The sequence below is a fragment of the Oryctolagus cuniculus genome, chromosome 12 (assembly GCF_051225735.1).
Source record: "Oryctolagus cuniculus isolate XC-2025 breed Fujian yellow rabbit chromosome 12, ASM5122573v1, whole genome shotgun sequence".
NCBI lineage: Eukaryota > Metazoa > Chordata > Mammalia > Lagomorpha > Leporidae > Oryctolagus > Oryctolagus cuniculus.
This window is the reverse complement of record NC_142878.1, coordinates 22,921,794-22,946,869: the sequence shown is the minus strand read 5'-3', so window position 1 is coordinate 22,946,869 and position 25,076 is coordinate 22,921,794. Positions and strand designations below refer to the sequence as shown.

At 41.6% G+C, this 25,076-nt stretch overlaps 1 long non-coding RNA gene across 2 annotated transcripts; it reads left to right on the top strand.

Annotated features, from left to right (window-relative positions):
- Positions 1-766: 766 nt before the first annotated feature.
- LOC149122974 (uncharacterized) lies at positions 767-13,876 on the top strand. Of its 2 annotated transcripts, none has more exons than XR_016218508.1 (3): positions 767-1,202; positions 1,295-1,416; positions 13,642-13,876. It is a non-coding gene; the product is annotated as an uncharacterized LOC149122974 (long non-coding RNA). The 2 variants fall into 2 exon arrangements; XR_016218507.1 differs by lacking the exon at positions 13,642-13,876 and adding an exon at positions 6,041-6,478 and having other exon boundaries at positions 778-1,202.
- Positions 13,877-25,076: the final 11,200 nt, after the last annotated feature.

The window sequence follows — 25,076 nt, the reverse complement described above, 5'->3', positions numbered from 1 at the left end:
AGCCCTAGCCATGAAGACCATTTGGGGAGGGAACCAGTGGATGGAAGATCTTTCTCTCCCTCTTTCCCTCCCTCTCTGCCTTTCAAATAAATAAATCCTTAAAAAAATAATCATTTTAAAAATCCTTAAAATTACCCTACATGGTAGTAATGAAATGATCAGAGTCCTTCTTTAACCATGAGCAGTCTTGGAGAGAATATGAGTTCTTCTTTTACTCTCTTTAATCATTAACTATTCATGTTTATTCATGTTTTCAATAACCATTTGATTGACTTTTAAGGACAGAACTTGGTTAGAGGCCAAAAGGGCTAAGACTGTAATTAAAATTAAGTTGACAAACTCTGTAAATTGCATAAATATTGCTGGTAACATTTTAACAAAGAGGAGAAGCAGCTACCATTACTAATTGCTTCTGGCATCTCTCTCTGACTCAGGAGCTGTCAGAACTACCTTCTCTTGCTTACCTACTGTGGAGGATGCTGGACTGTACTGCCCCAATCTCCCTTTAGGAATAAGAGGCTTGCCATCCTGGGTGCTGGGAGTGCCTTAGGCAGACATCCTCAGATGTGAGTTCTCATTAGTGACCATCATGTCTCTTCCCAGACTGGTCCACATCCAACTTTTGATATCAGAAAATAAAGGCCAGACTTTCTTATTCCAATTCAAGGTAAGCCTTTGGGATGAACCCATCTTCAGAACTCTGTGAGTCTCAAAGGCTTCTACTGGGACTGTGTGGCTCATCTACTCCCTCGATCCAGTCCTGCTCCCTTCCCTCCTCTTGCCTCCCCTTCCACAGTCACTGCCCTCAGTAGCACTCCCTAAGACCCTCCTGCCTGCTAATCTTCTCACAGACCACTTCCCCAGGCTACCCACCTTGGCTCCCCGCTCTGTTCCAGGTTACTATCGCACTCAGTGTGAAGAGTCATTCTACCAGATCCAGCCCTGCTGAACTGCCACCAGCCAGGCAAGATGTGGCCTTCTCCAGGACTACAGCCGGGGCACTGCCAGGTGTTCTAAGTTAGGAAGGCATGGAAGGAGCAACTGAGCAGAAGTCAGAAACAGGCAAAGAAAGCACCAGGTGACACCAATTATAAGGGGGCAGCATCGGGATCAAGTAGGTAAAACAGGCAGGAAGATGATGATGATGGAGGCAACCAGGTTGTTACAGACAACAGTGGGAAAAAAACATGGCAACAGTATGGGTAAGCAGTGTGGTTTTACAGGCATGGGAGACCTTACTGACAGGAGAATGACTTCAAAAGGGTGGCTGTCTCTCTTTTCCATTCTGAAATAGCTTGTGACGTTAACCAGTTAATTCACCATAGAAGAAACGATTGGCAAGAGGAGGAATGGCCTGTGGGATGAGAAACGTAAAACCCGAAGCCGCTTGAGAGGATTTATTTAAAAGCCAGCAAGGTGAGTCCCTGCAAAGGATCTAACCTCTTAAGGTAAAGAATAAGGTAGGCTTTAGCCTGAATTATGTGAAATTGCCAATATCTGACCTACAAAATGAGAATTTCATGCAGTGCCAATGAATCGTTTTTGGTTTGACCTCTGTCTTCCCTCACTAGAATGTAAATACTATTTTGTTCAATTCTGTATCACAATACCCAGAATTGTGTCTAGCAGACATGTACTTAGTGAAAGTCTTGAGTAAAGTAATTAAGAAATGAATTACTTAGTTCCCATATTTAGCCATAATTACTGTATTACTTAGGACTCCTTCAATTATACATAAGAGAACCCAATTTACATTAATTAAGCCAAGAATGCAGTTGGAAATTCCAGAGGTATCTGGTTTCAGACACAACTAGATCCATGGGCTTGAATGATGCCTTGATTTGGTCTCTTGCCTTTGTTCAAGTGGTTTTGGGGAGTCTCTACCAGCATTGTGCTCAGCCAGGGTCTCTCAGTGTGATGCCTCCTAGTACCTCCAAGTTTTCAGTGACCAGTTCAGCAAGCTCTAGAGAAAAGCTAAGGGCTGCTTCCCACTAGTTCAAATTGCAGTCTATGTTGGCAATGTCTGAACAATTAAGGCAGGGGCTCAGATCCATCTTAATCAGTTGGATCTGAGAATCCAAGAGATGGTGGTTCCTTGAAGGGGGATCTGTCGCTCCCCGTCTTCGTGGAGGAACGACACAGAACCCTGCGCTGTTCTTTCGTCTACTCGGCCCTCCCCGGGTTTGCTGCTGGTTCTTCCCGGGTTGGCTACTATCCCTTCCACCTCCGTGGAAGGGCAGTTCCCCCTGGCCGCATTCCCCACTTCCGCAGGGGAGCGGCACACCGCCGGCCGGCTTTCTCGGGGGCTGCACGGGTTCCCTTAGATGTTCCCCATAGATGTTTCCGGTGCATGCCGTCTCTCTCCTCCTTTATAGTCCTCCTCCGCCAATCCCAACTCGGCTGCCCACACGCCGAGTACGCTGCTCTCCAATCAGGAGCAAGTCCTACAGTTAATTGGTTGAACTGGAGGCAGCTGTGCGGAAGCTGTTTACTTCTCTCCCAGCGCCATATTGTGGGAGAGCAGATGCATAGAATAAGTCTTAATTCCAGTAACTCAGTCCAGTCCGGATTGCTCCCCACAGGGATCCAAAATAATATCAGATCCTTCCCCAACCCTTACCTGCCAGGCATTATTCTAAGGGGAGCCCTCAACAGTCCTATCAAGGGAATGTTATTATTTATCTCTATTTTATACTTGAGTAAAGTGGAGAACAGAGAGGCTAAGCAACCAGCTTCGGTTCACATAGCTGGGAAGACAGGGTCAGGATTAAACAAGAACAGTCCATTCCCTTAACCCCTATACCTGCTACTTGTAGAGGAGTTTAGGGGTAAAGGATAGTGTACCTGTCCATTCTACTGGCCCATTCAGTTACAGGACCGGTGGGAAATGGTCCACTTGTTGTTAGCCAGTGGCCAGGGAGAGTTTTCCTTAGATTCTATTCCAGAAGCGGTTTTCTGGCTGATAAGAAAGGGATGTCCCACAACCACAAGCCCCTAGTTTTTTATCTTTCCCCTAGGTCCTTTTCCCCAGCTTGATGACTTCTGAGTCAATCTGACTCCACTGAGTAAAAGATTCAGAGCTTCTTCACTGCACTCAAAGAACACTCTGTGGTTGCTTATAACTTTCAGTAAACTAAATATTGGCATTTTATTATATGTAGGTCCCTTCTCGCTTTAACAGTCTGGCAGCTCTGGGATATATCTGAGTTATTCACACTCCAGTTGATCCTTTGGATGCTGGAGTTGAGTCCCTGGATAAAGTACATTGTTGTCTTTCCTCCCTCCAATGCCTGACCCATCTTTTTGGGAGTAACTTATCAAGGGTCACATCTAACAATGGATAGAGTAGTGGAGGCCCATATATTTCCCCTTAAAAATGGGAAACCATTGCTTGGCTGATTGGAGTTCTGGGGGAATCAGAGAAAATAGAGGGCTGAAAGGCAAACCTCTTCCCTGAGTGCAAGGGACTGTCTTTGATATAGAATGTCTTATCAACTTCATTTCCTGTACAAAGGGAGTGAAATTTGATGAAGGATTCAGGTAAAGTTTCTACCAAATGGAATAGTTTGAAATAATAAAGTAGATTTACATATAGAAACATGCCCAGATCTTAGAGTATTGAGTGGGAAAGTAACAAACAGGAGATACTTGTACAATATTATTAATGTAAATTAGAAACAGGTACTGCACAAAACAACTGAATTCTTCAAGGGCACACAGATATCCAAGGACATATGAGTGTGCTTCAAAAAGCTCATTGAGAATGACTTAAAAGCTAAGTTGATTTGTGAAATCCATGCATACACGTGGTCTTCAAAAAGTGCATGGAAATGTGTATCATGAAAAACTATACATGAACTTCTAGATTTTTGTACCTAAATAAACTTTTAATTTCATTTTCCATGAAATTTTTGAAGTCCCTTGGTACAGTAACACACTAGAGGGGCTGCCTGTAGGGACAGAATTGGCAGTAGGGTTGAAGTATGATGAGGGAAAATAATCCAATTTTTTTAAAAATGAGGGGTTTGTAATGAAAGGAAGGAGACACAATTTGAGGACTATGGTAAGTCAAAATATTCTACAACAGCCAGCTCCGCGGCTCACTAGGCTAATCCTCTGCCTTGCGGCGCCGGCATACCGGGTTCTAGTCCCGGTCGGGGCACCGGATTCTGTCCCGGTTGCCCCTCTTCCAGGCCAGCTCTCTGCTATGGCCAGGGAGTGCAGTGGAGGATGGCCCAAGTACTTGGGCCCAGCCGCGGCGGCCATTGGAGGGTGAACCAACGGCAAAAGGAAGACCTTTCTCTCTGTCTCTCTCACTGTCCACTCTGCCTGTCAAAAAAAAAAAAAAAAAAAAAATTCTACAACAGAGGTCCAAAGAAGACATCAAGAAAAGTAGAAGTGAGGAACATTTAGCTCGGCTCCCACCACTCACTCTGATGTTGGATACTCTGGGGCAGTCAGTACCTGGTTTGTGATACCCTATCTTCCCTCTGAGACAGAGGGGAGAAAATGGGGACCATGGAGAAAATGGGGTGCACACAGGAAGTGACTGTGCAACATGAGACAAATGCAGGAAAGTCCAGCCTGAAGTGGATTCAGTGTCTGTTACCTTCCAGTCCTGGAGTTCCAGGTTACAAGAGTGAGGCGGTCTAATCCGCAGGTGGGGACTGTCTGGCCAGTGGGCTGTATAAAGCCCGCAGAATCATTTGTTCTGGCCCTGCCAAAGCAACCACAGGTAGGACTTAAAATTCAATAAATCTATAGCAGGGTAATTTTTAAGTTGATAATTTTGCATGGCCCATGAATCATGTTACAAAAATCCAATGGACCTTGGCAGGAAAAAGGTTCCCCACAACTACAGGCTCTGTGACAGGCCTAAGAGTCCATGATTCTCCCTCTTAGAATCTCATCACTGGGGCTGGCACTGTGGCATAGTGGGTAAAGATGCCACCTGCAATGCTGGCATCCCTTATGGGTGCCGGTTCGAGACCCAGCTACTCCACTTCCAGTCCATCTCTCTGCTATGGCCTGGGAAAGTAAAAGATGCCCCAAGTTTTTGGGCCCCTGCACCTGCATGGGAAGACCTGGAAGAAGCTCCTGGCTCCTGGCTTCTGATCAGCACAGCTCCAGCCATTGCAGCCAACTTGGGAGTGAACTAGTGAATGGAAGACTTCTCTCTCTCCCTCTCCTTTTCTCTCTGTGTAACTCTTTCAAATAAATATATAAATAAATAAATAAATAAATCTTTAAAAAAAATCCCCCCAATGATGGTAATATTGAAGGCAGAAGTGTGCCTAGAACACCCCTCACCGTGCGCCCTTATATTACTTGTGGCCTAACTAAGGAAACAGCCTATTGCCTGCCACTACGCACGGCAGTGTACCTGAGAGCTTTTTTGGTTGTCTTCCTGTTACAGCCAAGCAAACACACTTGCTCTGACCCTTTAAAACATTTTTCCTTGGCTTTCTTTCTAAGGAAATATGAAGAGATAACAAAAAAAAATGGCAAGTTCAAAGATGCCATTCTGGGGTTGTTCTCTCATTCTTTTGGGTGATTAATTGCCCAGGATAACCTGAAGAATAGGAAATAAAATAGAAGTAGACTTTGTGTGGGAATCATGTTAAAGTAAGCTCTTTTGTAAGACTCAAAATACAAAAACCAAGAACATTCTGAGATAAAGTACAATTTTCATCAAAGACATTTTTATTGGCAAAATATTGGAACTTCCCCCTCCTCATTTCTCCCCATGACATTAACATCTCTTGCCTAAGCAAACATGGGAATTTATTACACCCATAGCCAATGCTCAAAGGCTAATGAAAAGCAATATTAACATGCAACACTTCTTTTTCTGACTCCGTCAGTCCTAAGAAGCCAGGGTCCACTTCCACCACTCTCAGGGATGGGTTTCTCATGGATTATACTATACAACGTGACAATGTTACCCCCACAGGAAAAGCAAATGTCTCTGGAGTCCCAGTGCTGAATTGTACATCTGCATTCTACCCGATGAAGTAAGACTCTCATTAATTTTTTTCAGGATGTTTGTGTATATTTTCTACAGAATGACAGAGGTGTCCTCCTCCAGGCAATCATGCTATAGTGGCCGTGGTCATGTGGGCTGCTCTTTCCCCAAGGAAGATCCACCTCGCTATTGGTGATTACTGCAAAAGACCAGATGTTTTCCTTTAACCTCCTATTGGTTCTAATCTCCCTCAATCTTTGATCCCAGTCCCACTTGAAAGTAACCCCTCAATTAGCTCCTCTTGGGTGGTCCTCGTTGGAGATTTAGTTAATTCTAACTTCTTGTACAGTCTTTCCCCATGTGCTTCCACGGTAAAATTCTACCTTTCTAATTGCTAAGAGGAAAATTGTTAATCCTTTTGATTCAGGGTGCAGTGTAATAGCCTTAAAATTGGCAACTTAATTGAAAAACTCAGAAATTGCCGACTCCTTGTGGTAGTTCTTTAAGAGCGTTTCTCTGCCCATTCTTCATTTTTTTTTTTCAAAATAAAATGAAAGTTTTGATTTAAAGTGTCATTTCAAAAGAGTATCTCCTTGTTATCTAAGAATCTGTTTGAATTTCATGTATGGTCTCAGGTATTTTATTGATTGTCACAGGTCAGCTTAATGGGTTGTTATAAAAAAAAATACTCCCTGGAATACAGAAAGGACATGTGACATTGACTAATGGGAAATAGAACTTCTTCTCCTCTCCTTTCCCATTATGTAAGAATAAACAACTTAAATTGCTACTCTGAGATTCCAAAGGCTCTCTAGGCTACATATGTCAAATATCAGTGTGAGTTAGGAGATTGGGTTATTTTGCATTACGGCTGGTATGTATTAGTATTCTCTTGACTTCATTATCAAAAGCTAACCAAACAAGCTAGTTTTTTGAAAGAGACCTCCAATTTTGCTTTGGGTTCATAAAAGCAAATTCCTTTTAAAAATTCTGGGAATAGAAAGGTTTCTGGGTTCTTGGCATATTCCATTGATCTCACTTATGAATAGAGAAAAGGTCAAGGATTTTGCTTATTTGTTTTCCATAGGCACTCTAAATTTTCAAAGATTTGGAATCTTTTAAGGGACTTTTAAGAGACACTTAATTTGTTACAGATGCATTAACATATTGAATTTATGTGTAAGAATGAAGGCCAGGCAAAGGATATTGGGTTCATTATTTATTAGTAGAGCTAGTCAAAACTTCCCTGTTTTAACCGAGTGGTGGTTTGGCCCTTATTCAAGCAGCCATCTCTTAATATTGCTGTCCCCAGCAATTAATGTACACTGAGAGGGTGGGAGTGCCTTTACCATGTGCAATCATACTGAACACTACACTCTGTGGATCTGTCCTTCCTCTCCCCAGACTGGACATGACACTTCCAGGTAATTATCTCGAAATGCGTGCTGCTCCTGCTTTCCGCCCAACATGAAGCTCATTAGAGAGGCCTCGAAGGACGGGTGGGTCTGAGCCCTTCTCCCGGTCTGGCCTCATTTCCCATCATGTTCCCTGGGCTTTCCTTCCCTGGCACACTGGCCTTTTTCCAGCACAGCGGACACCCCACACTCCTTCCTCCTTTGTGGAAAACTCTTCCACAGAGTCTGGTGGATGACTGCTGCTGATCCCTGCCTCCCCCCACAACCCTCCTTTCCTGACTGTGTCATGTCCGGTTATCGGAAGCTCTTGCGGTACCAGGTTCCTCCCATCAGTTTCAAATTTACACTTATTTATGTTTTATTTGATGGTCTTTCTACTCCACTATTTTGAGAACTCCACGAAGGCAGAGATGGGTTGACTTCTGGCCACCCATTTGCCTTGAGCACTTAAGAACTTGCCTGGTCGTCAGTATTCAATAAATATCTGTGGGATTAACAAGCAAATGACTGAACTAACAACATAAAGATTCACTTTAGTTGCACTCAACACTTTTCCGTATCAGGCCACCTCTGAACCCCTACTTTAGGTGTACCTGTATCTCTCCTGTTGGATTGAGAAATGTCTATGGGGTCAAGTTGGGTTCTCAATGTATCTCTTGCTCAGTTCTCAACAGTGATAGGGATCAAGACCACATCCATGGGGTTGGAGAACAGAGAACACAGTAACAACGACCCATCTTCTGCCTTTTTAGCTGAAATTTATTTAAAGAACTGGAGAAGAAACAGGTAGCACAAAAAGGCCAAGGCAGCCTGAGATGCATTAGGGAATAGGATGCGGGCATTTGACCCTCAGTGACTCAACTGAATCTCAAAGCCTAGTTAGTGTGTAAAGTGCTTCTCTGAGCACAGGCCTGCGGTGGCCATCTTCACGCTTTATGCCCCTGGCGGGGAGTGCATGTCCTGCCTCCATCGGAATCACAGCTGTCAAAAAGCACATGGCATCAGCTATGTGACTTACTCAACATAACCAGCTCTGCTCCCTAACGATATCAACCAAAATGGAAAATTCAACTTTATGCCATGTTCCATTTACCTACCCACTTCCCAAATTTAGTTTTATGGACCTTCTGCCCCACACATTTTAAGTGTTTGGAGTTCCACCACAGTCTGAGGCCCATGTAGCACTTGGAGGCCCTGACCACACTGGCAGGGCTGCAAGGGCAGCTGTTGATAATACTCCTAAGTGACTTCCATTTCAATAATTGCTCACATCCCTGGGGGGCCCTGTTGGATTAGCTTAGGCAAAATCCAGTTTCTCTTTTAAACTTCAGAAACAGAAGCTATAATCCAGTATTAAAATGAGTTTCATAAATTCATCCCACCTATTTTGCTACTATTTGGAATGTTTTAATGAACAGTTTTCTTTAACACCAATTCTTTTTGGTAATTCAAAACAAGAATCCAATTTTGCTATGTCTTCTACCTACCTTGATCTGTGTGGCATTTTGACTGCTTTATTGAATGAAGCTCAACTTTTATTGAAAAAGCACAACTTAAAGAAAGGTTCATCTCCCTGCTGATGACGAATAAGGAGAAAACATAACCTTACCAAGCTATTTCTTCTCTACTCATTTTACAAATGAGTCCCATGGTAAAAGAACCTTAGCCCCTTTTTTTACCATGCTGCATATGATAGTGCTTTTAAAAGCATTTAAACATGGGCAATAATGTGTCTCAAAGACAGGAACTATTGATTTATAAAGTTAGGTGTGAATAAAATCTAAAGATAAATAGTATATTATTAAAAAGTGAAATAATATTATTTTGATTCATACCTGACAATTTTTCGAAAGAATGTTAAGCTCTTACATAAATATATGGCCTCCCCAGCTGTTCAAATAGTATGATTAATTAAATGGATTCTGTCTGAAAACCAACACTGGCTCTTGTTCTCAAATTGCAAATATGTCCAATGTAAAGGAAAATGGTAAAGTATTCCTCTGGTATCTATTGCCTTTGAGGTAAAGGATTAATGTTGCCAAAATTCTGAACTATGCCTTAGATGTATATTTGTGTGGGGGGTGGGGGAGAGAAGGAGAGAGAAGGAGAGAGAAGGAGAGAGAGAGAAAGGGTGTTTTATAAGGAGAGTTGTATAAGGAACTCTCCTATCTGGCAATTTCATCTGTTCGGAATAAAGCCAATCACCTATGAAATGTCAACCAAAAAGACTCACAGCCTGGACAGAGGTGACCGAGTCCACGAGTGGCAGTTCATGCATTTACATTTAGATTTAAGAACATTATAGACCTTTGATTAGAATATTATTGCTTTTATTTTAATACAAATCAAATAACTTGCCTGGAGGATAAATAACATGAAGGGGTTACCAAAGAAACTGCAGTGGTTGACGGGGACAGGAGAATGAAGGCCCTAATTCAGTTTAGGGGGTCAAAGAAAGTTATTAGGTAGAAAGGAGATGTTATTAGACATAATCTTTAGAAAAAGTAATCTGAAGGGCACAGAATACGTTGCAGAGGCTGGAAATCAAAAGCAGTTATCAGACTCTTACCTTGTCCCAGACTGTATGGTGTTAGTCCAGAAGAGTAGTAATGTGGTTCTCCATAAGGGATGGAGAGAAAAATAAACTCTTAAGAGACTTAATAGATACAGCAGAAAAGAAATGGAATTCGTTTGGATTTGGAAAGAGAAAAATGAAAGCTGTCTTTAAAAATTCAAGTCTGTGATAACAGAAGCACTGTGCTGCTGACAGAATTAAGAAACGCAGGGGGATAAAGAGGACTGGGTGGGGGTGGAGGTGAACTCGAGGCCACAGGTTGAGGCACAGATAGTACTTGCAGGAAGAGATGTCTACAAGGGGCTAGAAATGCAGAGCTGGACAGCTGCTATCAGAACCCATCACAGCTCCTGCCTACTGAGTACTCCCTCATGCGCTTCCATGGGTTTAACCTCATAATAGCTCTCCCATTTTCTAAGCACTATTTTCCCTCCGTTTTAAAAATTCATCTTTGTCTCAAGGATCTTTTAAAATTTTTGATTGACAATTATAGACATGTATGGGCTACAGTGTCACATTTCAATACATGCATACTGATCAAACCAGGGTAATCAACACGTGCCTTTCTCTGATGTTACTTTAGGATTGGGATGACTGGGGGCGTGGAGTGTCTCTCTTCAGTTTGGTCATACAATGTGCACTAGGACACTGTGGACTATAGTCTCCCCACCATGCTATATCATGCTGGCAACTTATTTTGATTTGATTCTGGTTTGGTGCCCATTATCCAAATTTCTTCTATTTCCTTTACCCCTCATAACCTCTACTAATCACCATTCTATGGTAAGATGGAGGTTTTCTTTGTTGTTGTACTTTAACCTTCCAGATGAGGGAAAATCTGAATACTTGCGTTTCTGTGTCTGACTTACTGCACCTAACATCATGTTCCCCCCATTCATTCATTTTGCTACAAATGACAAGATTTCATTTTATCTGATGATGGATACTTTGGTTGATTCTTTATCTTGGCTGTTGTGAACAGTACTGCAATAAACATGGTGGAGCAGATCTCTCTCCAGATGGATCAAGGACCTAAATTAAGTCCTGAAAATATGAAATTGCTACAAGAAAACAAAAGAGAAACACATCAAGACATTAATGCAGGCAATCATTTTTGGGGGGAAGACTCCAAAAGCACGGGCAAGAAAAGCAAAACTAGACAGGTGTGATTATATCAAACTCAGACGGGTTTGTAAAGCAAAAAGAAAAAAAATAGAGTGAAGAGAAATCTTGACAGAATGGGAGAAACTATTTGCAAGCTACTTATCTGACAAATGATTAATATCTAGAATGTATCGGGAACAAAAAAACCCAACCAATCCAGTTAATAAATGAGCCAAGGACCTGAATAGTCAGTTCCCAAAAGAGGAGACACAAATAGCCAACAAATACATGACAAAAAAAAAAAGCTTAATATCATCAGGGCAATAGAAATCAAAATGAGATATAACCTCACCCCTCTTACTATGGCTGCTATCAGAAAGACAGAAAGTTCTGGGCAGGATGTAGAGATAGGGAACTTTTATTCATTGCTAGATGGGAATGTAAATTAGTGAAGCCATATGGAAAACAGTATGAAGATTTCTTTAAAAAACTAGAAGCAGGGGCCAGCTCTGTGGCAAAGTGGGTAAAGCGTCCATCTACAGTGCCAGCATCCCATATGGACTCCAGTTCGAGTCCCGGCTGCTCCACTTTAATCCAGCTCTCTGCTACAGCCTGGGAAAGCAGTGGAAGATGGCCAAGTCCTTGGGCCCCTGCACCCACGTGGGAGACCCAGGAGGAGCTCCAGGCTCCTGGCTTCAGATCAGTGCAGTCCTGGCAATTGTGGCCATTTGGGAAGTGAACCAGGCAGATGGAAGACCTCACTCTCTCTCTCGCTCTCTGCCTCTGCCTCTCCATAAGCCTGCCGTTCAAATAAAATAAATATTTTTTTTTAAAAAAACAGCTAGAAGTGGATCTTCCATATGCTCCAGCAATCCCACTACTGGGTACATCCAAAAGATGTGAAATCATTATATCAACAAAAATTCATTTTTAATTCTTTAAAAATATAAAAGTAATATATAACCATTATAAAATTCAAGCCATAGGTAAGCATGAAAAGTCAAAAGTAGTGGTAGTAAAGTAAGTAAATAATTTGTTTTTGTTTTTTAATGCTGTTTATTGTAAATTAGAAGCAGTTTTAAAGAGGAAGTTGATAGCTTTAGAGAAAAGAAAACAAAAATGACAAGAATCAGAAAAATGAATTAAAATAAAGACATCTCCAACAATGAACCTATAGCATTGTTGACCTCTCTAGGAGAGAAACCAGCTTTCTTGTTTTTACCAAAATTCTGACTTCTCCTTCTATAATATCCCAGTATGTAATTGAGGCTAAAATAATAGCAAGGAAAAAGTGACATGATATTTAATGCAATCTTTTGGGAAGGCAGACAAATCTAGATCCTACAGTACTGAAAACCCCAGATCTCCTGCACACTGGATTAAACTGTGATTTGATCAATCGAGTCAGGAAGTCCCCAGGAATTTTTCTTTGATGGTTCTCTGCTGTTAGATTTCACAATGTGTCTGTAACAGGCTGGGTAGCAGACCTTCCTTCCCAGGCAAGCAGGCACTGGCCAAGGTTGAAATTCTACTTGCAGGGACTGGCATCACAATAGGTATGGCTTTTACTCACTTTGAGGGCTCTAATTAAAGGGAAATTACAATCAAAGTTTGAGATGAGTGCTGAGGTGGGCCCAGGAAATAAGGGAAGTTCCAAAGCCTCTAGTCCAAGAGTAATGGATAGAAAAACACTAGGATCACAGCAGAGAGCTGCAGACAAGGAGTCACAGGGTTTCAGAGCAGGGACTGGAAACACTCCCAGAGGCAATGGGATCTAAAGGTCGGAGACTTCTAGGACAAGGGGAGTCAAGCCTAAGGGCAAAAAGACAGTAATGGGGGCTAAATCCTCTAACTGCAGAAATGAGTTAATCTCATTAATACAAATCAAAGTGTCCAAAGAGTTTGCAGTGAGTGTGGAGAAATATTAGAAGGCGAGAAGCAGGATAAGCACATCTAAGTGTGTATGTATATGTCACATATTTCATAAATATAAACATACACAAAGTTGAATAACACTAGCCAACTGTTCATTACTGTTCACCTTCAGTAATGTTCAAACACCAAAGAGCTTAGATTTAAAAAAAAAAAAAACAGCTTTACTGAGGTATAACTGACAAAGAACTAGAAATACTTACTGTATTCAATCTGATATTCTAATTTGATATTACTAATGCAGACAGAATGAAAGCTTTCCTGCTAACATCATGAACTAGAAAGATGTCCAGTTGTGCCACTCCTGTTTAATGCTGTGTTTGAAGTCCTAGCAAATACAATAAGGCAAGAAAAATAAAAAATACTCAAACAGGAAATGAATAAACTATACTCCATAGATGACAATGTCTATCTACAAAATCCTAAGGAGTCCACAAAACAGCTCCCAAAGCTCCTAAATGAATTAAGGAAGGTCACAAGCTGGAAGGCCAACATCCAAAAATCAAAGATTTTTCTATACTCTAACAAAACAACAAGCAGACACTGAAATTGAAAAAAAAAATTAGAATAGCTTCTAAAAATTGGGCAGGGGGGTGGTGCTGTGGTATAGCAGATAAAGCTACAACCTGTGGTGCTGGCTTCCCATATAGGTGTTGGTTCAATTCCTGGCTGCTCTACTTCTGATCCAGCTACCTGCTAATGCACCTGGGAAAGCAGTGGAAGATAGCCCAAGTGCTTGGGCCCCTGCTACCCATGTGGGAAACACGGAAGAAGTTCCTGGCTCCTGGCTTCAGATTGGCACAGCTCCAGCCATTTGCAACCATTTGGAAAGTGAATCGGCAGATGGAGTATCTTTCTCTGTCTCTCCCTCTCCCTCTCCCTCTCTAATTCTATCTTTCAAATAAATAAATAAATAAATAATTTTTAAAAAAACGAATGTCAGCAATTAAGCAAATAATTAAATAATCTAATAAAAGCACAAGTAGATGATTTGAGCAAACATTTCACCAAAATGGATATGCATTAGGAAAATAAGCACAAAAACAGATATGCAACATCATGAGTTGCTAAGGAAATGCAAATTAAAAGCACCAGTTACCACTACATTCCTATTAGAATGACTAAAAAAGTTCTGAAAATAGTAAGTGCTCACAAATTCTTATATATTCCTGGTTAGAGTGCAAAATTGTAATACCCATTTTGGCAGTTTCTTACAAAGTTAAATGTAGGTCTTGTATATGATACAGAAATCCTACTTCTAGATAGCCCAAATAAATAAAAAATTATTTTTGAACAGAAACTTCTACATAAATACTTAAAATAGCAGTATTCAAAATCACAAAGACCTAGAACCAACTCTCAAATACTTGAAGTACTAACAACAGTAAGTAACAAACTACTCAATATGAACGAATCTCAAATATATTATGCTAACTGAAAGAAACCAGCCTCCTAATGTTGAATACCATATGACTGTTTACATGACACTCTGATAAAAGCAAAACTATAGGTTCTGAGAATAGATCAGTAATTGATGGAGTTTGGTGGATATAGCATTCAGACTACTGGCAGGTAGTACGAGAAAATACACAGGGGCAGAATTATGTTGAATTCATTCATGGTGGTGACTGCACAATCTATGCATGTGCTAAAACCCATATAACCCTAAGTGTCCCCCTACACACAGAGAATTTTACAGAAGACAAATTTAAAATGGCAATAAGCATTTTATAAATTTTTTTATTGAGTCAGGAATTTGGCAGGGCTTAGCCAGGATTACTCTTCTGCTCCATACGGTGTCAGCTCAACCAGGGCTGGAAAATTCAAGACAGCCTCACGAACATATCTGAGGCTTGGTGCCCACTACGAGCCAATATACTTTGTTTCTTCTCCATGTTGAATCTTCCTTCATGGCTTATTATCTTGCAGGGTCTCTCTCTTCATGCGCCTTCTCTCTGCAGCAGGATAGCTTGAACTTGCACTTGGGAGCTAGATTCTGAGAATCAAAGTGGAAGCTACCAAGGCTGTGTAAAACTTGCTTTCAGAAGTTCTAGAATGTTACTTCCAGTCTTGTCCATAGTAAGGGAAGGGGAAATGACTTCTACCTTTTGATGAGAGGAGCAGCAAATCTCACTACAAAGGGGCAATTATTAATTTAATAATTAATAATAATTAATTTAAATAATCAGAAGGAATTCTGATTTCCTGGCAGGGTAATGGGAAGGAGAATAGGAAACAGAAAGAATGAGGGTATTTCAACAAGTTCGTGGGAAATGTGCCTTATCATTTAATTCATTTCAAACAGAGAGAACAGCATATGCAAAGTCTCTCAAACAGCTGAAATAAGAGGAAAATAAAAAAAGACCACCATGGCTGATGATGCATGAAAAGAAGTTTCAAGAGGGCTGAGGTTGGAGCAGTAGAGCAAGACCATGTGGGACATGTAGGCTGTTGTTTTGAGTTTGATTATATTCTAAGTGCAGTGGGAAGCCATTGAAGGATTTCTAGCAAACAAGATTTGATATGGTTTGCTTCTTTTTTAAAGATTTATAGGCAGAGTTTTTGAAGATTTAAAGACAGAGTTATAGACAGAGAAAGGGAGAGATGGATAGAGAGGTCTTCCTCTAGTTCACTCCATAAATGGCTGCAATGGCTGGAGCTGGGCCGATCTAAAGACAGGAACCTGGAGCTTCTTCCACGTCACCCACATGGGTGCAGGGGCCGAAGGACTTGGGCCATATTCCACTGTTTTCTCAAGCCATTAGCAGGGAGATAGATGGGAAGTGAAGCATCTGGGACTCGAACCAGTGCCCATATGGGATACTGGCATTGCAGGCGGAGTCTTAACCGTCTATGCCATTGCGCTGGCCACATGATTTGCTTTTTCAAGTGGTGATGCTAGTTCCAGGGTCAACCCCAATATTTATTAGTCAGTTCCCTAGAAAAAAAACCTTCTATCCCAAGGTAGCACAAGCGTGGCGTGCATAAAAACACAGCCTATTGCAGTGTAAAGTGAAAGAATCTAAATTACATGTCTGTACACTCATTTCAACGCAAATCTGAAGGACTAACATGTATCAGCTACACTGGTTTAAAGGGACACATGAGCATAATAAATGCTAGATCTATTCTTTTGAGTCCAGTGAAACCATGAATGAAGTTTGAATGTCCTTAGACAATTTGAGCTTTTCTTCTCCCCATAACTCAAGTTTTTAAACCATTTGTAAAACTGAGATTAGATCAAGTCTATCTTGTGAGAGGGGAATGACATGGCCATACAAGGTATGCTGCGGAGGCAGCCTCTTCTATCCTACAAGTGTATGGATGGAGGGAGATTCAAATATAACAGAAGAAATGTGCCCCTGAGTTCTCCAAAGGATTATACTGTGGGAATGACTATGAATGATCTGTGGGGAGGCAAAAGTAGGACAACATATACGAAAGGAAAGCATGGAATTAGAGTCATGCTTGAGAATATGTTAGACAAATCAAAATCAATATAATTCACTAAGCATTTATTATGTGCTGAATATTGTAATAAACTCTGGGAAACAGAAAAGAAATATTAGTCTAACATGATACAAAACAAATGTTACAGGGTGGAAAGTTAGGAGATGGGATTCTGGTCCCATCTCTGCCATAAACTTGTGGGAAGCTGAATAAGAAATTTATTGCCATGGGTTGAATGTGACTTGGCCTCTGAACTCACACAGGAGTTTAAACCCCAAAGTCTGATGTTAATGATACTAAGAGGGCGGAACCATAATCCAACTATGTTGTTTAGAAGTGGCACCTTTGGGAAATGATTAGATTGGATTAGGTCTTTAGGGTGGAGCCCACCATGATTGAATTCTGGTGGCTTTATAAAAAGAGAGAGAGAGAGAAACCCATTAGGCCGACACACATACTTCCTGTCTCTTGCCATATGGTGCTCTGTGCCACCTTGGGACCTTGCCAGGAAGAGCACTACCACCAGAAGCTTCATCAGTTGCACCTGCCGCAACCTCCAGATCCATGTGCTAAAATAGACCCCTTTTCTTTATAAAATTATTCTAATACAGGTATTCTGTGATAGTAGTATAGGACTGACATAATTGCCCTCTATGGATTTCTCCTTTCTGATGTCTACTGCTTCCAGCTATGATATTTCATAAGCCCTTTATCCCACAAGATACATGTACTACCCCTGAGTTGATAACCTTCAATTGTTGGGGAGCAAGACAGATGGATGAAACTGATGTCAATTCAATTTCACTCATGTTTACTGAAAATATTTTCATCTGCAAGTCAAAATTATACTAAACTTTACAGTAAAAGGGTGGGCTGAAATACCCAGAGGCTCATTTTCTACTTTCATTTTTGTTTTCTTTCCAGCCAGAGAAAAGGATTCTTGTAGCTTAATTGAAATAGAATTCTTCTGGCAAATAGGATTACCAATATATTTTAGGGAGGAATAAACTGGAAGTAAACACTTTGACTTTGTAGAACAGGATTATTTGCTAAAATCGAAACTCAGCAATAAGTTGAATGAAGGAGAAAATTCAATCAATGACCATTGTTAGCATTTTGGGGGTGAAAAATATAGATGTCCTCTTGTTTGTATGCCTCTTTGCTCAAATTTTTCTAGGCTTTTCTTGAGGTAGTACGAGTTGAAGTAAATTTCATATTATGAATTTTTTTTAATGAGTGGGATATTTCACTGGTTATCGTATTGTATTTTTGTACCTGTTTCTACTGCAGCTACTGTGGCCCAGGTGTCAGGTTTAAATTGGAAAATATTCTTTCTACACCTATGGGTAGAGACACAGAGGTGGAATTCACCTACCAACAAATCATTACTTATATTAATTATAGCATTGGATCAGTGTCAGCAACTGGTACAGCGAGCTGCATAAGACAGATGTGGCTCTTTTTATTTATTTGAAAGGCAGAGTTACAGGAAAGAGAGAGAGAGACAGAGAGAGAAAGAGAGAGAGAGTGAGTGAGTTAGTTTACTCCACAAATGGCTGCAATGGCCAGAGCTTGGCCCATCCTAAGCCATGAGCTAGAAGCATCCTCTGGGTCTCCCACATGGGTTCAGGGGCCCAAGCACTTGGGCCTTCTTCTTTTGCTTTCCCTGGGAAAGCAAAAGATTAACAGGAAGCTGGATGGGAGTGGAGCTGCTTCAGGCAGGCATAACCTGCTATGCCACAGTGCTGGTCCCTAGTTTTTCCTTTTAAGGATCTTACAGACTAGTGAGGGAGATAAAGAACAAACACTCATGGGGCTGGCGTTGTGGCCTAGTGGGCTAAGCCACTGCCTGTGATGCCTGCATCCATATGGGCCCCTGTTCAGGTCCCAGCTGCTCCACTTACAATCCATCCCCCTGATAACACACCTGGAAAAGCAGCAAAGATAGCCCAAGTATTTGCGCCTCTGCTACCCATTTAGGAGGGCCAGATGAAGCTCCTGGCTCCTCACTTTGGCCTAGTCCAGCCCCAGCATGTGCAGTCATTTGGGAACTGACCAGTGGAAGGGAGACATCTCTCTCTGTAAGTCTGCCTTTGAAATAAAATAAATCAAGCATGCAATCACGATATAATGTGTGTAATAAAAGGCAAAAACAGGGAGCTAAGGTATATTCAATAGAAAGAGCTGACCTGAGCTGATTATGGCTTAAGGACGATGAGAAGACCGGTCATATTGGAGTGGGGGCTGGTTCGATGATACAAAATTAACCTGGGCTAAATGATGCTGTGGCCTAACAGGTAAGGCTGCTGCCTGCAGTGCTGGTATCCCATATGGGTGCCAGTTTGAGTCCTGGCTGCTTCACTTCTGATCCTGCTATGGCCTGGGAAAATGGTGGAAGATGGTCCAAAACTTGAGCCCCTGCACCCATGTGGGAGACCTGGAAGAGGTTCCTGGCTCCTGGCTTTGGCACAGCTCTGGTCATTGTGGCCATCTGTGGAGTGAACCAGAGGATGGAAGACTTCTCTCTCTACCTCTCTGTAACTCTGCCTTTCAAATAAAATAATTTTTTTAAAAAAGAATTTGCCTGGATTTTGATCTCTAGGATATAACCTCTAAATCCTTGGAAATTCCTGAGTGATGGAAATGTCTTCGTTATTTATAATGCCCCACAAGTACCACCAGCATGCCTGAGTTTATGCTAATGATGACAACTAGGATAGAGGCTGTCTACTTTGGGTAGACCAATTACATACTTAGAACATTGCAATTTGACCCACATGATGTCCACTGGTGAAGTGCAAAGGGGAGGTTTCCTAGCGACTGAATACAATCGTGTGGGCAATGATTCAGTCACACCTACACAAAGAAACCCTAATAAAAACTATGGACATGAGTGACTCAGGCGACTTTTCTGGTTGCTAATGCACACTGAGGCGCTGGGGAGTGATGGGTCCCCAAGGACAACGGGCGTGCTGCAGCTGGGACCCTCCCAGCCCTACCCCAGGTGGCGATCCATTGCTAGTCCTGATTTGTATCGTTATACAAAACTGTCTGGATTGCTAAGTGAGTGCCTTACTGACTTCTGTGAGCTGTCAGCGGAATTACTGAACCTAAGGGAAGCAGTGCAAACTCCAGAATTTTTAACCAGTAATCAGAGCTGCAGGTGGCCCAGGGACCCCAGAGTTTGTGGCTGATGGCTGAGTAGAGTCTTGTGGAATACTATACTTCTAACCCGTGCAATTTGACCTAACTCCTGTGGCTAAGTGCTAGAACTTCACTGCAAGGTCAATAATGGGAATCCCAGTTGACAAAACTGAGCCGGAACTGTGGAAGGTCGGGAAGCCAGGCACTAGAACTGGAGAGGGAACATGCTATGGTTTAGTAAATGACAACAGCTTCAATTTATTAAGTGCTTACAATGTGTCAGAAAGCATTTTGTGGGTATTTTCTCCTTTAATTTATTCTTTCTATCCTATGAGGTAGGAATCATTATTAATTACCTTATAGATGAATACTGAAAACAAAAGCACAAAACTAACCTCAAACACTGGGCTCTTCACTACTCTTAGATGTACCCTCCTTGTGCTGTTGACCTTGAACAAGGCATAACTTTTCTTAGTTTCTTTCTCACTATAATGTGGGGAGCATTCCCATCTCTAAGATTTTATGCTCCCACATGGGTGAGGTATACTCTGAAAAGCCATAGTTTATAAAAAACTTTGGACATCCACTTGTATTTTCAACAAGTATTTACTGAACTCCTGCTATCCAAGAGGCTATATTTTGTAGACACTATATCTAAGCAAGACAAGCATGGTTCTTCTCAGAACTTTGTCACTTCTTAAATACCTGTAGTGTAAGGTAAATTCCTTCTTTGTTTCAAAAGAGATTATATTGAAATGAGCAACCTAAAGGGAAGTGGGCTGATCACAAACAGGTAGCAGATTGCACGGGGGATGCAAAAGACAGAAATACACACTGTCTTGCTAATAGGAGACCAGGAAATTGAATATAAATGGCTTGTTATGGACAGACCGGACATGTGAGAGTCAAGTGATTTTTAGCATTAGTGAGCTGGTGGAACAAGATCCAACAGTAACATTTTTGAGGAGTTTAGGTGAGTTCATAGGAAATGTGTATTGTTAAAAAAAAAAAAAAAAAACTAAGCATGGATTTCAATTTTTTTGCCCCAAAATGAACTTTGACTTTAATCCATTTTACATGAACCTTTGGAAGTACCCTTGTGAGTTTTACACAGTAGTAACGAGGGAAGTGGAATCATTACCCTGTCTCCATACCTACCCTCCCCTGCCTATATAAAGAAGAACATAAGCGTTGCACAGCCTAGAATCAAAAAGAGATCTGTAGATTTGGAATAGAGAATTGAGGCAGCGGATGAGATGAGGCTTGCTGGGAAGAAGTGATATTAAACATTAAAAAAAGGCAAAAAGGTTATACTAACGCTGGTAGACCTCCCAAACCATATAGGGATATTTTGTAAATACACAGATTTTGCCCTAGATTTTACTATCAGAATCTCTAGATTTAGGAAGAAGATTCTGATAGTGCCCAAGAAGACTGTGGCAGTCTGCCAGATTTGACATCTGATTTCCCCTACAGTCAAATGAGGATGGCTCAAAGACTCAGAGAGACCTGTGATCAACAGTTACCATTTTGCCTTGCTGTTACTATATTGTCCTTTGAATGGGCCAGTTTAGTTTCTAAAGCTATATATCTATAAGTTCTTGCTTTCCTCTTCTCCCATCTGTGAATTTTTATTCTCAACTTTTGTTAGCATTTGAAATCTTGGGAGCTAAGATGTGTTTTGCTTTGGGGGAGGGGTGGTCAATTCTGCCTTGTATAGCACAAAGGTTTTTTTTTTTTTTTTTTTTTTTGTGAAAATCGCAAGGATGGATTGGAAGGTAGGTTTTAGCCATCAAAATTATTTGAGCTAACCAAATCAACAATAAATCACAAACTCCAGATTTTTGTTTAAAGGGGAGGAGACCAAGGCAGTGGATGTGCAAATTAGCCAGGCCACGACTTGCTGGCTCTAGTTCATTTTGTAAACAAAAGCAGGCCTGAATTCAATCAAACATTACTTGTTAAAGTAAACTAGCAAAAAGCTGGTGAAAATTAAAGTAGAACAGAAGATGGTTTCAATAATTTCATTCTCCAGCTTTTAGCTAGAAAAAGGGGAGGGGGGAGCAACCCACCATTCCAGGCTACGGGGCATGTCCTTCCTTTCAGGAAGATTAAACAGCGCTTCAGCGGGGGTTGTACACATACTGAACCACGCTACCTGTAATACCGAGTAAACTGCTTTGAGAGCGGAATTCTGAATACTGCATCTGTAATTTTGACAAGATTTCTGTAGGCTTTTAGAGTTTTTTTGTTTTTGTTTTTGTTTTGTTTTTTTAATGAGACAAAGAGTACTGACTAGGTTGGCTGACTGAGGGTCTAAATTGTTTGATAAATTCCATGTGTCCGAGATGCTATGCTTGTCTGAAGTGACACTGGGAGATTAGCTGTTTCTAGACATTTTGGGGTTCGGTCTTTAATCTAGGCAGAGCTGTTGAGTTTCTCCTGAAAGCTGAACAAAGCCTGAGCAGTTCTGCTCTGTGAGACTAGAAGCCAGGGGACCGTGGCTTTGCCTGAGGTGCGGTGTTGGAGAGGTGACAGGTCTGGGCTTTCATTTCCCACAAGGGAGCAGTAGGAATACCATGTGCATCCCCGGAGGAAGAGGGGGATCTACTGCTCAAGTCCTAATTTCAAAGTCAAGTAGGAAAGCATGTGGAACTGTCATTTGGGGGTGGTGTGGGGGCAGGGATCCAGAAGGTCATTTCCAAGAGTTTTGGGACTAGGTGCAGCTCTCTAGCTGTCTACTCCGCCAAAGTCCTCCTGAGTCACTGCCTGAAACTCCCTCCACCTGTGAGTTTGTGTTATGTTCCAGCAACTGAAAGAGGTGTTGATTCGTTTCAGACGGAGTTTGTCTACGATGAAGTTCAGCCCACCACAGAGGGACCCAAGGGACCTACACTGTGGGCTCTAGGTCAGGGATTTGTGTTTGCTCCATACTTTTCCCTGTTTTCTCGGCCCTGCCGACAGTGAGGTAGACAGCAGATATGCTTAGCCTGAAAGATAATACACAATATCTCTTAACAGCGCAGGGCAAAGGAAGCGGAGACTCGCAGGCACAAGGCAACCATAACGATCACACAGGGAAGTGAAGCAGCATCACGACACCACGCACTCAGCTCTGGAGCCACTGGCAACTGTCTCCCAGGAAACCATTTGCCATCTTCAAACCCTGGTTAGAAAGAACATGGGTTTCTTCCAGCTCAGTTAGTTACATTAACTGATCAAAGCCCGTGGGACATCTTCAAAAAATTCATGGAAAGGATTATGAAAAAAAAAAAAAGCTGTGGATTTCAATTCTATTTCCCACCAAAATAAATGTATCTTTTAATTCCACTTTCCCAGGAACCCTTTTGAAGGTGTGTTGTACTCAGCTTGGAGTGGATACAGAAAGGTGCGTTCCAGACTCAGTGCTCTCACTTACTGCAAGAGGATTAATTTAATGATTACTAATGATTTGGGTATAAAGTAATCTGTCTTTAAATATGCTCACTCCGGATCTCCGTGGAGAAGGTGAGCTGGATAAAACAACCTCTTAGGGTTCCTTTGTGTTCTGTGGCTCCCTCACGATTCGGGGGCGGAGATCACTGTGTTCTGGCCCTTCAAATAGCAGCTATGGAGGGAGCTTGGTCTATTTTAGGGTTGTGTTTCAGGGTTTGCTCTTGAAGTTGAGGGTTCTATCTGAAGCAATACTGAATTGTCATCTTCCATCCTGGTGCCCATGTATGGCATTGGCCCAACAACCAGTTTACAAAAGTAACAGGGCTCACAAAAGGTCCTTAGGGGAAAAATGTCACGGCTCATTTTCTTAATGGTGCCAGGAACCAAGAACAATTTCCTAGCACCCCCATCCTGATGTCTGCCCTCTTGGGGTGATCAGGACCCATGTTTCCCCTGTGTTCAGCCTCAGCTTTACTCCTTTGTGTTTATTCCATCGCTGAAAGACTCGGGACATCACTTTTCTGGCACACATTGTTTGTCTGAAAATACACCTGGAGAGCTGCCCAATTTGGAAATGACTTAAATTACAAAAAAAGCACAGCTGTCTTTAACAGCTCTAGGAGTTCATGCAACGAGCCTACAATTTATTGAGTAGGATTAGATGCTTATTGCCTATGACACTTTAAATACCATTACATTGAAGTTTATACAAGAAAGTCCAAGTTTAAAACTGGAATCTTAGCAATAACAGCTGGGCCATTTGTTTATGTGATAGGCAGGAAAGAATGACTTCTGTAATCTTTGTATTTGGCTTCAGGATTCTGCTTGGGGAAAAAAAAAAAAAGATGGGGAGCAGGGAGAAAGAAGCTAATTTCAGATTGTCAAGCTGGGCTGAGCACGGCTGGCTAATTTGTCCCTCATGTTAAGACCTCTGCCAAGGTTCCCCTGTATCCTCTTTGCTCCCTCACACCTGACAAACCAGTACTTGAAATACTGGAGCCCACCTCAACGGCAGCAAGGGGTATGCCGCTAGCTAGCTTGCAGCTCTCTCCCCCAGGCGGCTCGCATTCCGCATTTTGTTTCTAGCATGAAAGACTTTGTTTTAAATCATAATAGCAACCAGGCTGTAATCACATTAGAGCGCACATGGAGAACTTGCAAAAAGTCATGTGTTTTGGATTTGACATTCTGATTTATGGTTGTGTGCTCCAGTTACACAGCTGCAATCTCATTTTCCGACAAAGATGTTTTCTATTTTTCTATTACTCTGCTTCACCCTGTCTTTATGTTGGGGAAAATGAAAGCCACCAGGTGAAGTCATAACATAAGTACAAATGTTTTCGTGTTTGGGTTGGAGAGCGTAATAAATGGTGGATACTGGCATTTCAAACACAGCTTGTTATTTTTGAATAAAAGTGTAAAGGGAATTGCTTACTTAAGGTAATTGCAAATTAAAGGGGTACATGGAAATGCGTTTGTAAGACCCAGAATTGTCCTACTACCTTCCTATTTCCATCACCTGATATCAATTTCCCAGGAGGGGACTGGATGGTAATGTTCCACTTTGGATATGCAGGTAAACTGAGCTCCCCACTTGGTATGCTTTTTTCACAAAGTTCTGAGAAGTTCAAGGTTGGGAACCTGTATGGACAACCTCTGCCAACCTGTTCCTTGTGCAAATGAAGAAAGTGAAACAGAGATGCAAAGTGGCTTGTCCAAGGCCACACGGTTGGTGAGCAACAGAGCTTAAAGTAGAACTCAACTTTCTTTCCCCTCAATCCAACAGTTTCCCTCGTTTACGTCAAAGTTGAGCAGCACTTTCTGCAGTAAACTACTACTAACAGGAATATTCCAAGCAAGCTTTCTGTTAACATCTGAAAAAGCAAATTCCTTTTTTGCTGTTGTTTCTTCAAGTCTAAACATCTTTGTTATTGTGTGATGTTAACTCAAACCCACACCTGGCTCACCAGTAACATAGCAGAGTATTCTATGTTGGTCACATACTTGGGGTATATCACTGGCAAAAAATTCAACAATACTTAATCCTATGGTGGAT